Here is a 14430-nt window from a genome sequence, read left to right as displayed (position 1 = left end):
TAGGTGGCCAGGTGAACATCAGGTTGGTGGTCTACTCTTTATTTTTTTGAGACGATGCAAAAGATTCGTCATTTTCATTGATTAAGAAAAGAGAGTTTCCCGGTTAATTAAAGGAAAACCAAGCGAAAACCTAGATTACAAATTTGAAATGGGGCACACGCGGACGACCTAACTACAAATAAGATCATGACACACACCCACTGACATAGTCGGATCGTCAACACCAACTGAGAGCATTATCGACATCATCCATAACATCTGATTAGACGACTTTGACTTCGCCTTGGACAAGCACACACTTACCAACCATCGAGAGATTGCACTGAACAACAAAGCAACGTCGAATTGTCGACTGAAGTGTCGAGGACATGGCATCTCTGATTTTGCTGAAGAGCTTCACAGGAGAAGAAGTAAGCCTCACACCAACCTAGACAACACAACATCCGGAGAGCACCACCCATTGAAAACCACCCTCATGGAGTCATCGTTGTCATAGTGGCCCGCCTCCTGCAACTTCGAGTTCTCTGTCACATCAAGAAACCAACATAGGCGCATCCGTTGGCGCATCAGATCATTGATAGTAGAAGGACAAGCCGCGAGCCAGCTCCGCTCAACATCATCGCCATTACCACACAAGTTGCAACAACACAACAACCTTCCCACACCGCCGGCCGGGCACCTGCCGACCTAGATGTCGTGCATGTCTAGCCTGTTGGGAGCACCAAAGGGGCCATGATCTCAAAGACGGCGCCCCAAGAGGGAAAACAACGCTGAAGACGACACCACCGCCTGATCCAATAGAGGATCCTGAATTTTTCCCAAATATCTTGATCCAAGAGCTGAGGATGCACAAATCTACACAACAACGCCTCTAAGGAAGATAGCGACACCCACAGGCGCCACCGCTGCCTGCCAGCAAGAACCGGACAATATTTAGCCTGGAGCAGTGAAACCTCCACTCCCACGCAACACCTCTACTGACCCGTGCATGCCTGGATAGCAATCGCACCATTGCCACACAGGGACCACCATTGCACTTGTCGTTGCTGCTCCGCCTTCGAGCGGCACCACTACGTCGACCAGCCCTTGGCGAGCCAGATATGAGCTCCACACCTCCTACCGACGAAGTCGAGCAGCACCCACTGCACCGCAACACCTAGCCCAACAATCACGTAGCATGCGAGCATGGACGGGAGGGCTGCCACCTCTCCTCATCTGGGTGCCGCCGGATCTGAGGCTGAGGTAGGGAGCCTAGCCCTAGCACGCCCGGAGACGCCGCGGCATGAACGAACCCCTTACCACCAGATTTGTGCCACCGCACGCGTGGAGACGCCGCCATAGGAGCCATCCACTGGAACCGCGACCCTGGTTGCCGGCCGCCGAGCAGGATGAAGAAGTGCCCTCCCTCCACGAAAGAACATGTGTAGCCGCACCCTGTGCCATGCTGCCCTACCCGTGCCGCCTCACACCGCACCGCCCCCGAGCGTGAGCACCCGCGCCATCGCACGCGTCTGGTCGAGCACCCACCAGAGTGAACGGCTTGGCGCCGTCCAATCCCCAGTAGCAAGACGAGAATGCTCCCCCAAGGTACATGGGCTTAGCCCGAGGAGTCATGCCAACGTCAGCGAGGGGAGGAGGGAGCGGTGTGTGTGGGAGGGTGGGTGGGGCGTGGAGCTGGCGACTGCTAGGGTTTGCTCTGGGGCCGCCGGTGGGAACGACATGGGAGGAGAGTTTTCGGTGATGCCACTGGAACTTACTTGTCAGTTCCAATAGAGTAAAATGTGCATTTGTTGCATGAACTTGGTGGCCATATTTGAAAAGGTCCTTAAACTCAGATCTTCAATACGATCCTTGAACTTAGTGCACCGGTCCTAGGTTACGATCGGGCATACGTATTTCGGTCGCCTACTAGAGGTCTTCTGTCTCTAACTGGGTGGGACAATAATAAAAACTAGATCGGCATCGCGCCTTGGCGCGAGGGTTCCGGTCCCAACGATGTGGCGAAGCAAGTAATGGTCAAGTTAGTAGAAAGCCAGGGTTTATCAGGATATAATAGAATAAAGGAAAGAAGAAATATTCACATGTAATAGGAGCAAGACATCATAGATGGATACCAAAACTGTAGTACAACACATCTCCATAGCCAACAGAACGACAACACAACACATTTGAGGATGCAATGTTCATATACAGGGTAAACTAAAGGATACAATTGTTCATACACGGTACATATCAAGTACAAAAGGATGGATAGATGTGACAAAGGGGATGCAATCACAAAAGAAGAGGGAGATCACACGGTAGTTTACACAGTGCATCACAGGAGCTAGTGGCATCGAATGAAAGTCCAATCCCATGGTTAATGAATCCAAACAAACATAGGGACTTGTATAATCTAAGAGGTCCTGGAATCACAGTAATTGGTTGTCAACAAACAAAAGTAACCACCAGTTTCCAAAACCCTACTATGTATTAGTAAACATATGGTTGTCGCATAAAAGCGTCTTCATCCAAGGAAATCAAAAACAATATTTATGGTTGCTTGTTACGACCACGTCACTAATACAACACATACATCAAGTACTCCAACCCTAATGGGGAAATGACACACTATATTCCCATGAAAGGTTAAGTGTAGGTCAAAAAGAAAACAAAAAAATTCATGGTTTCTTCAATGACAAATTCATTTGAAAGCAAGTGGAAAACTGGTAAAGCTTTGGAGCCTTGCACAGGGTTGAAACTTTGAAGCCTCACATTCCCAAGCAATCTTAAGGAGGGCCAACATAATTGAAACCAAGAAGAACTAAACAATATATCAGCTAGAGAGCAATACCTGCATTGGCCAATGATGACACAGTGGCATGTTTGAGAATAATTATGAAAGGTTCCTATTCATCTTCACACAGTGCATGTTTCAACAATAATTCTGCCCCTGATAGAAACAATTCTAGCGAGTGAGAACTTCCTGTCAATGTATCTCCCTGAAATGAAATAAGTTAATAATCAGATTTCATCCTCCCTAGAATGGAGCAAATTAATAATTTGATTACATTCTTATAAGCAACATATTGCCTAAATACTCCATAGAGGTTACTGACAAGTAAACAACATAAGCCACATGCATCAACCGATAAATATCACAGGTCTTTCAAGAAAAATTATCACATGCCAGCAAATAAAGGTTTTGGTAAGTATTTTCCTTCATGTACTCACTCTACATGACAAACAAATTGGTAAGGACTAGCTAAATTGATGAACCAATTATCACAGTAACTTCAACTCCATCATGGACACTATCTATTTTCAAAAACAAAAAGGATCCACTAAATAGATAAAGCAATTATCTTATACACAAACAGAAAGATCACATCTACATATCTAAACAGAAAGACTTCATAATTAGCTTCTATCTTACCAATGTAATCGACACCTATAATTGACTCAAAAATATTAAAGCCTAACCCGAACCAAAATGGAGGTCACAATCTATTACCTTGACATAAGAAGTACCAACATAAAAAATATAGGCAAAACCATTTGGAACCTCGATAACAAGAATGGTGGTTACATAAGAAGTGGTTTCACCATTTGAGAGAGTGTGGCCATGAGTTTACTGCTTAGGTTTCACCAAAGCATTCAAAATGAACATATTGATTAGACACATATTGATTAGACAATGCGAAGAGCTACAACTATTTACTGGTGCAAGTTTGATGAAAATGATTCAATAAATAGGCACTTGTAGTGAAACAACTGGGAAAATGTTTCAATAAATAGGCGCTTGTAGTGACTCATGATATAACCACTAAATCTTCTCTAGCCTTCAATTGAATGTACTATTTTAGAATTGAAAAATGCACACAAGAGCATGTAAGAGGCACAAGTACCTCTATCAAGACCAAAAGCAACACATAAAAGGTGTATCAAAGAGTTCACAGGTTTCCCAGTACATGGATACATTCCTGCAACATATAGCAACATAAATGCTTCACATTGACATGAAGGTACCTCTGTCAAGCAAATGCTTCACATTATACCTAATCATATTTAAGTGCCGGGAGGTTAGCAGAGAATTTCTAAATAACTGGATATGAAAGAGAAGTAAAACAAAGCAACACATATGGCCTTTTGAAGGGGGCAAGTAGATCAATGCTACCTCTGAATATAAAATTAGGCATGTTTATGGGAGACGCGGCGTGCCGGCTGGATCCCCTCTGCTATGGCCAAAGCGGCAACCTGCACGACAGGAGATGGAAGGAGCATCAGTGAGAGAGAGAGAGAGGGTAAGACGAATCGGCACCACAAAGGGGAGCCGCACTGGCAGAAGGAGGCTCACCTCATCACGATGTCCTCAGATATGGCGGCAGCCTCCAGTGCGGTCTGCTGGCAGATAAGAAAAATCCATCAACCAACAGAGCACCGACGACCTGCTTGAATATATGCAATCCTCAATTGACATGAGCCATATATAAGTTAGCAATTCAAGAATCCATTATAGCAAGTTTTAGCCTCCTGGCTTGTTTAAGTAGTGAACCACTAATTAATTTTATTATCCTGGTTTGTTTAATTAGCTCCATTGTAGAAAGATTCATCCTGGGTTGTTTAATTAGGGAGCCACAAATTCATTCTAGCATCCAGGTTTGTTTAATTAGTGAGCCACTAATTATTTAATCAACCGAGCAGTAGATACACACAATCAGTGATATATATGCAACACTAACGCAACCATTACTTGCGTTTCTCTCATCATGACACACATCATCTGCTTGTCATGGCAACACACTTACACTGATGTACATGACATCAGGTTTCAGCATCCATGATGCAAAAATAGCAAGTAAAGCTACATGTATGCTACCTTACTTGATTTAAACAAAATATATGACTTCATTAATCTTATTTTCTCAGAAAACCAATGTTCTTTTTAGTTCCATGTAAAAAATAGTATGTCATAAGAAAATAATCAATTGATCATTTGCTAAGAAGTATCCATTGATCCCATACAACAAATTAAAGCAAAAAGAGAGAAACTAAAAATGAGCATAAAGGAACACTAAAAATAGACAGATCAGAGGAGGGGAAGTTAGTACGAGAAGAGAGCTGGCGGAGGAAAAAGAGAGGATAAGGGCTCACCAGAGGACAAGTAGGGCGGCGATGAGGGGTGCCTGGCGGCACGGGAACAGGAGAAGCCTTCTCTCGCTGGAGGCGCGTGCCCCCGTGCGGCATGAACCTCGCCCGTGCCCCTCGACCCTGTATCGACCTCCTCCGCTCTTCTTTGGCGGCGGCAGGACCAGCCCCGTGTGGTTGTGCTCCTCGGGCGACCGTGACCCCTGCCGCTATGTTAACCGATGCTATCAATGACAAGGAGAACCCTGCAGAAACATATATCTTACTTTAGAAAAATTGACAACACATGCATGAAAGACCAAAATCTTGAAACTGTGCAAGAACATGGATGTACAAATTAAGGGCACAATCTCACATTCCTCAAGCAATCAATTTACATGGTCTATAAAATTGCAGTGTCTTACTAAAATACAATCAGATAGAGCAGCTTAGATCAAGCGGCCGCTATATTCTTTTAGGCTCCACTAATTGTGAGGATACATGTGTAGAGTCACACGATTGAAACAATGAAGATAATAGATCATTGCTTACAAAACGAAATTACATTTTCCAATTTGAAGGTATGTTAGTGCTCTCGACTACCTAAACCGGCTACCCGCTCAAACCAATGCATCCACTTGTACAATCGATAATATATCAAATCACACACTAACTCACAATTAACCCAACAGAGAAAGCCAAGGAATAATGGAGAGGGGATTTTGGTAGTGCAGGAGAGGGTAATTTTATACCTACTATGTTGACCTGAGTGCCAAAGAACACTGCCATGGTGGCGTCGACCTGAGAGGAAGTAGGCAGGGAGCACATGTAAGGAAGTAGGCAGGGAGCACAGGCAGCAGGAAGAGGAGATATCTCACTATCTCCTGTTATCACTGATTTCCATAGTCCAATCAGATCATTTCTCTGTCATCAAAATAGACAACGATATTCCGTTGTCTTAAGATATTCTCAAAGGAAATGGCATTTTCATCTTTAAAAGGGTCAAAGATGAACCTATAATGTGAATGTGTATACATATGTTCCAGAAGCGATCACCAATTTTAACTGATTTGCGAAGTTCACCTTTGTAAGAAACCAAACCATACTAAATGAAGCTACTGCATTCGCCAAGGGACACAACACCTTAAAGGGAAAGCGAAGGCAACTAAATTTAGCAGTAAGGGGTCCACTTATCCATGGAGATTAGGAGGGGAAACAACAATCAATTTGGTCAAGAAGAAGGCAAATTGAAACAGGGTCAAACAGCCTGTGAGTGTATCTTGGGGCTGGATAAGCACAAGGAAGAAAGCAAGTAACATTGACTCCCGGATACAACACCCCTGCGCTGCGCAGCCCAAGAGAATCAACATACATGAGCCAAGCACAGACCAAGCAGAATATGGGATTTCGTCAATTAATAATAATAGTTTTGTATTTTTCTACTAAGTAGAGCTCCAGGCTAAACTTTCCGCTATTGATTGACCTAACAAACCATAACCACGCTTATTTGTAGGGTTTAGAACTCCAGGCTAAAATACCATGCTTTTTCAGTAAAATACCATGTTTATGTTTATTTCACCAATGAAACCATAGCCATGGAGTAAAACTAATCTATGGCTATTTTTTACGGAGGGAGTACATGATAACATACACAACCATCGTTTCTAAGAAAAATAAGCATGGGTATTCAAATGGAGAAGCTTACCATTTTTCCTTATCTTGCAAGAAATTATCTTCTTGGTACTTGAAGCATGAGAAAATTATGTGCAGATTTATGGGGTAAATGACACTCATTGATGCTTAAACCAACTAATATATATTCACTCACATGATTAGCACTTCAGTACAACATCATAATAGTTAGCATGATGCTCACTACAGTAGCATAAAAAGATATTGGTCATAGGTTCATAATAATAATGCTGGAACACATGCAAGTGAATAAAAATTCATCAAAGAATGGGTTTCTTGATCATCGATGGAGAGTTAGAGATGCAGATTCTGAACCTCTTTTAACCAAGCATAATTCAATCAAACTGCCCTTTTACCCACATCATGGGAGCTGTTCACATGAACACCTTGACATATTGGCGTGACAACAGAAAAGCAAAGGAAAAAACAGGAAGTAAAATCATAGCAGGTCATCTATTTCATATCCACACATGCATAATCAATATCTGTTAATAGTGTAGGTGGAGAAACCTCACCGGCTATCATCACCAAGAGGAAACTCCCATGCTCACTTGGGTTGCTCTCATCATGGCACACATTGCCTGCTTGTCAACAACCAGAACATGCAGAGGACCAAGGAGATAGCATAAGTCAAGTCAGAAATCATCACATATATGTATCACTGCATGAGTAATATGTCCAATGCCAACGGTAGCAAATAAATGGAATCTGAAGAGCTTTCAAACACAAAATGATGGACTCAAAGTGTTTATTTAGTTTCCATGCTCTGAAAATACACAGAACTTTCGAGACCTCATATTTACTTATCATTTCTTTTACAAAGTATTTTGCCAAGATATAAAACTCTACAAAAGTCAGGAAGTGACATCAAATGAGTACTTGGACGACATCAATAAACAAATCTAACATTGAGAGAAAACAATCTATAAGCTTTAGCCAAAGCAATCTTGGAAACACTATATTCTGGCATCCAATACTTCTATAATCTCTATAGTTTTACAAATAGGAAACACTATATTTCTCTCAAAGTTAGATTTCTCCAAAATTCTTAGCACAGAAGGATGCTAGAAATATACGCTACTTAGATCCAGAAATATAATCTTGGAATTGGAAACACTATATTGATGTCTTCCAAATGGAAACGGCAGCACTATACTCTAAAAGTCTCCAAAATTGAATACAACTATTTTAGCATGCACAACTTATACATGATGGTGATGCTTAGACATTTATTTCAGTAGAATTCTAGCAGTGCTGCTGCAAATGCAAACCAAAAGCGCCAGATGTTTTTTTTTTCTTGCCATTGAGTACCAATAGCTCACCATCCACCCACCGTGGGTTTATGAATCCATGTTGTGCTATTATTCCCTGACCTTTATAGCTGGCAGTCTAAAAAATTGAAACAAAGGTCAGGGGACACATATGCTTAGGTGCTTGGCCGAATATCCAAAGCAGATGTGTTTTTCTTCAACATACTCGAAAAACTCCACATAATCAGTATGTGCTTCAGCAGGGTAAAAAGATGGGATGGAGCTCACCACGTCCACCTCCAGTAGCAGAAACAACATCTGAGCAACCTGCACACAAAACAAAACAAATCAAAGATAGGATGAACGAGAGGGAGGGGAGATGAAGAAATAGAGAAGACGAGAGGAGGGAGGACAGGAGGGAACCAACCAGGGCCGAAGATCCGAGGTCGCCATGGCCGGAGATGGGCGTCGTGGATGAGGAGGAAGAACCAGCGTTCATTGGTGTCGAGGGCCGCCGCCGCCGCGGCAGTAAAGAAGTTGTCGCCGTCATCACCCCGTCCCCATCCGTCCATCCATGGGTGGGTGAGGGGCGGGGCTAGGGTTTCAGGCGGTGTTGCCCCTTCCGTCCATCTGAGGAGGGAGGGAGCGAGGTCGCCGGTGGCAGCGGGATCTGCCTCTCCTCTCCACTCCGGGTGACGTCCGCGAGAGTTGGAGGAAGGGGTCGCCAGATCAGACCGCTGCCTGAGCTACTGGGTGGATTGAGGAGAACGCAAGGGGAGGAGGTCGGGCGGCGGCGGGGAAGGAGGCAGTGATGGCGGCGCTAGGGGCGAGAGGAGGAGAGGGAGGCGCGGGTGCGGGCGGTGCTAAGGGGAGAGGAAGAGGAGAGGGAGGCGGGGGTGTGGGAGGAGGAAGGCGGCGGCGGCAGCGGCGGCGATGTGGGTGGGAGGAGAGGAGGCGTGCGGGAGGGGACGGAGGGAGGCGGCTACGGGAGGGAGGGAGAGAGGAGGAGGCGGCTAGGTCTCTGGACAAGAGCGCCCCCTTTTATACCCCCAATACGCGAAATGACCAAAATACCCCAGTGGGGGCACGGTATTTATATTTTGCTGCCATTACTATTCATTCCAGCAGTGTTCATCTCAGATCCAACGGCCCAGATTCATCCAGATCTTGATCTGACGCCCAGAAACGCATCAAGCAAAACCGATCCGACGGCCGAGAGTCGCTGATCTCTAAGGAGACATGTAGGAGGCTTCATCTCTTATTTCTTGATAGAACATAAATAAATAACGGGGCACATAGGGGCCTCGAACATGTGACCTTGTGCTGCGTCCATGAAATATATTAATTTAATTAATAATTACAATATGTTCCCTAAGTTTTAATACCCCCACAATCATTTGAGGTCATCAGTTTGAAGTTTGGCCATCTAATTTTGATTGGATCAACAATTTCTTAAGGAGTTCTCTCATTTAATTCTTTTATTTTACTATGCTTTCTAATTTTGGAGCTCTCTCATTTGATAGAGATATTTATTGTTGAATTTGGTTCACATTTTAACCGGGTCAATAATTTTTCAAATTAATCGGCAGCAACCGGCCTATAAAAATATATAAATCCCATGCACCCTCTCACCACCTAGAAATAAGACGCACCAACATGTGATAATGTAGCACCAATATATTACATGCACTCACCAACGCAGAAAATTTACCCACATAGAAATGGGTTGATTAGCAGATAACATAGAATGACACCGCGAAGGCCCATCAAAACATCACATCATAAATAAAGATAAAACACACTACATCATCTCCCCCACTCACCAAATGAAATATTCCCTTAGTTCTAAAATATAAGGTGTATTAGTTTTTTGAAAACTCAAATATCTTTAACTTTGACCAAGTTCATAGACAAAAATATCAACATCCACAATATTAAATAAATAAAATATCAAAATCCACTTCATGATGAATTAATGATATCGATTTGATATTATGAATATTGATATATTTTTCTATGCATTTGGTTAAACTTAAAGATCTTAGACTATTTCCAAAAAATACGCCTTATATTTGAAACAGAGAGTGCAAACTTTTTACTAATAAAAAAATCCTCAACGCCAACAACACAGCAAAGCGCACCCAACCCTTCTAGTATAAGCCATTTTGTAATGACACCAATCTATACTCAATACCCTTCCAAATTTGTGAGACATTAATAGTGAAGACAATATCGAAAATACGGCCACTAATAGCATCTACAACCGTTGTTGAAAAATCCGACACCCCATACGTCCGCATGCGCATTCGGACGCATCCGCAGACAGCAACCGTGTATCTAAATCCGGTACCTTATATCCATCCTAAAGCATGCAAAGTGAATAAAAACTACGTAGATCATCAAATAGACTTGAAAATGCACATACAATCAACATTCATATCACCAAAAGATCACCAATAGATCTCCAAAAGATCTCCACACTTCACATAATCCACATAAACAACATCCCGGTTTAAATATACAGTAAATACGTCAAATAAAGGAGGGAGACGATAGAGCTTTACCACTTCCTCGGCCTTTTGCCCTTCCGGACATCGGTGCTGCTATAGGCGTTTGGGTAGGCGTCCGCGGTTGAAGGTGGGTCGTCGTAGCTGTCAGATGAAGAGGAGAGGAAGATCTAGCCCTTCATCTTCCGGATGATGCGGTCCTGCTTCCGCTTGAGCATGGCCACCCACATCACTGCCTTCGCCACCTCACGCGCAGACTGCTCCAGGCCCAGCCGGAACGCCTTTGCGTTCTTCCTCCGAAGCCAGCAGGTGTTTGTCTCCGCCGACGGTAGACCCACGCGAGGAGCCGCTCCTCCTCGTCAGGCACCACCGGCATCCCATGATGGCTGCAGAAGGACTACGTGACCACCCTCTCCCTTGTCGCTGCCTCCCGCGATGGACTGGGCGTGCCTTCGATTCTGGCCCGCGCATCCGTGCCACCGGCTGGTGGGCACTAAACCCATCGCTGCCCTTCTAGAGTAGCAAGCAGAGGGGGCAGAGGTTGCTGGACAGGTGGGAAGGGCCAACTCCGGCGTCGCCGCTACGACGGTGGACGGGAGTCGAGGCAGCAGATACGGAACTGTCGCCTTTGTCCACCTCGCGACCGCTGCAAGGTGATGCAGAGGGCAAAATCATCCTCGATGCCTGCCAACTCGCGAAGGAACGCGCCCTAGTCATTGATACGTCTCCGTCGTATCTACTTTTCCAAAACACTTTAGCCCTTGTTTTGGACCCTAACTTGCATGATCTGAATGGAACTAACCCGGACTGACGCTGTTTTCAGCAGAATTTCCATGGTGTTATCTTTGTGCAGAAACAAAAGTTCTCGGAATGACCTGAAACTTCACGAAGATTATTTTTGGAAATAATAAAAAAATATTGGCGAAAGAATCAAGGCCAGGGGGCCCACACCCTGTCCACGAGGGTGGGAGGCGCGCATGCCCCCCAGGGCGCGCCCCCTGCCTCGTGGGGCCCCTGGAGCTCCACCGACCTCAACTCCAACTCTATATATTCATGTTCGGGGAGAAAAAAATCAAGGAGAAGGATTCATCATGTTTTACGATATGGAGCTGCCGCCAAGACCTAATCTCTCTCGAGAGGGCTGATCTGGAGTCCGTTCGGGGCTCCGGAGAGGGGAATCCATCGCCGTCGTCATCATCAACCATCCTCCATCACCAATTTCATGATGCTCACCGCCGTGCGTGAGTAATTTCATCGTAGGGTTGCTGGACGGTGATGGGTTGGATGAGATTTATCATGTAATCGAGTTAGTTTTGTTAGGGTTTGATCCCTAGTATCCACTATGTTCTGAGATTGATGTTGCTATGACTTTGCTATGCTTAATGCCTGTCACTAGGGCCCGAGTGCCATGATTTCAGATCTGAACCTATTATGTTTTCATGAATATATGTGAGTTATTGATCCTATCTTGCAAGTCTATAGTCACCTACTATGTGTTATGATCCGGCAACCCCAAAGTGACAATAATCGGGACCACTCCCGATGATGACCGTAGTTTGAGGAGTTCATGTATTCACTATGTGTTAATGCTTTGGCCCGGTACTCTATTAAAAGGAGGCCTTAATATCCCTTAGTTTCCGTTAGGACCCCGCTGCCACGGGAGGGTAGGACAAAAGATGTCATGCAAGTTCTTTTCCATAAGCACGTATGACTATATTCGGAATACATGCCTACATTACATTGATGAATTGGAGCTAGTTCTGTGTCACTCTATGTTATGACTGTTACATGATGAACCGCATCCGGCATAATTCTCCATCACCGATCCAATGCCTACGAGCTTTTCACATATTGTTCTTCGCTTATTTACTTTACCGTTGTCACTATTACAATCACTACAATACTATCACTATTACTTTTTCCACTGTTACCGTTACTATCATACAACTTTGCTACTAAATACTTTGCTGCAGATATTAAGTTATCCAGGTGTGGTTGAATTGACAACTCAACTACTAATACTTGAGAATATTCTTTGGCTCCCCTTGTGTTGAATCAATAAATTTGGGTTGAATACTCTACCCTCGAAAACTGTTGCGATCCCCTATACTTGTGGGTTATCAGTCATCATCGGACCTGTCAGAGGGGTTGTTGGTGCTAGACTGTTGAGGAACGTAGTAATTTCAAAAAAATTCCTACGCACACGCAAGATCATGGTGATGCATAGCAATGAGAGGGGAGAGTGTGTCCACGTACCCTCGTAGACCGTAAGTGGAAGCGTTAGCACAACGCGGTTGATGTAGTGGTACGTCTTCACGATCTGACCGATCAAGTACCGAACGCACGACACCTCTGAGTTCAGCACACGTTCAACTCGATGACGTCCCTCGAACTCCGATCCAGCCGAGCTTTGAGGGAGAGTTCCGTCAGCACGACGGTGTGGTGACGATGATATGACCGAGGTGGATTATGGTGGAGGGGGGCACCGCACACGGCTAAGAGATCCAAGGGATCAATTGTTGTGTCTCTAGGGGGTGCCTCCCTCCCCGTATATAAAGGAGTGGAGGAGGGGGAGTGGGCCGACTACCCTTGGCGTGCCCCATGAGGAGTCCTACTCCCACCGGGAGTAGGCCTCCCCCCATTCCATGTTGGAGTAGGACAGGAGAGGGAAGGAGAGAGAGGGGGAAAGGAAAGGGGGGGCGCCGCCCCCTCCTTGTCCAATTCGGACTTGGGGGGAGGGGAGCGCGGCTGCCCCTTGGCCGCCTCTCCTATTCCACCACTTGGGCCCATGAGGCCCAATAACCTCCGGGGGGGTTCCGGTAACCCCCCCGGTACTCCGGTATATATCTGATAACCCCCGGAACCATTCTGGTGTCCGAATATAGTCGTCCAATATATCAATTTTCATGTCTCGACCATTTTGAGACTCCTCGTTATGTCTATGATCACATCCGGGACTCCGAACTACCTTCGGTACATCAAAATACATAAACTCATAATATAACCGTCATTGAACTTTAAGTGTGCGGACCCTACGGGTTCGAGAACTATGTAGACATGACCGAGACACGTCTCCGGTCAATAACCAATAGCGGAACCTGGATGCTCATATTGGCTCCCACATATTCTATGAAGATCTTTATCGGTCAAACCGCATAACAACATACGTTGTTCCCTTCGTCATCGGTATGTTACTTGCCTGAGATTCGATCGTCGGTATCTCAATACCTAGTTCAATCTCGTTACCGGCAAGTCTCTTTACTCGTTCCGTAATACATCATACCGCAACTAACTCATTAGTTGCAATGCTTGCAAGGCTTAAGTGATGTGCATTACCGAGTGGGCCCAGAGATACCTCTCTGACAATCGGAGTGACAAACCCAAATCTCGAAATATGCCAACCCAACAAGTACCTTCGGAGACACCTGTAGAGCACCTTTATAATCACCCAGTTACGTTGTGATGTTTGGTAGCACACAAAGTGTTCCTCCGGTAAACGGGAGTTGCATAATCTCATAGTGATAGGAACATGTATAAGTCATGAAGAAAGCAATAGCAACATACTAAACGATCAAGTGCTAAGCTAACTGAATGGGTCAAGTCAATCACATCATTATCCTAATGACGTGATCCCATTAATCAAATGAAAACTCTTTGTCTATGCCTAGGAAACATAACCATCTTTGATCAACGAGCTAGTCAAGTAGAGGCATACTAGTGACACTCTGTTTGTCTATGTATTCACACATGTATCATGTTTCCGGTTAAACAATTCTATCATGAATAATAAACATTTATCATGATATAAGGAAATAAATAATAATTTTATTATTGGCTCTAGGGCATATTTCCTTCAGAGTCCCACTTGCACTGGA

General features: G+C 44.6%; 1 long non-coding RNA gene across 4 annotated transcripts; it reads right to left on the bottom strand.

Annotated features, from left to right (window-relative positions):
- Positions 1 to 2092: 2092 nt before the first annotated feature.
- LOC119301839 lies at positions 2093 to 9016 on the bottom strand. 4 transcript variants are annotated; one of them, XR_005147203.1, is made up of 10 exons: positions 8476 to 9016; positions 8275 to 8375; positions 7314 to 8187; positions 5859 to 5907; positions 5134 to 5372; positions 4337 to 4427; positions 4157 to 4236; positions 3888 to 3962; positions 2834 to 2981; positions 2093 to 2405 (listed from the first exon to the last, which is right to left on the bottom strand). It is a non-coding gene; the product is annotated as an uncharacterized LOC119301839 (long non-coding RNA). The 4 variants fall into 4 exon arrangements; XR_005147202.1 differs by having other exon boundaries at positions 3888 to 4236; XR_005147205.1 differs by having other exon boundaries at positions 3888 to 4236; positions 8337 to 8375.
- Between the last annotated feature and the right edge of the window lie 5414 nt (positions 9017 to 14430).

Source organism: Triticum dicoccoides, chromosome 5A (assembly GCF_002162155.2).
Source record: "Triticum dicoccoides isolate Atlit2015 ecotype Zavitan chromosome 5A, WEW_v2.0, whole genome shotgun sequence".
NCBI classification, from domain to species: domain Eukaryota; kingdom Viridiplantae; phylum Streptophyta; class Magnoliopsida; order Poales; family Poaceae; genus Triticum; species Triticum dicoccoides.
The sequence above is the reverse complement of the archived record's forward strand: the minus strand, read 5'-3'. Positions and strand labels throughout refer to the sequence as shown.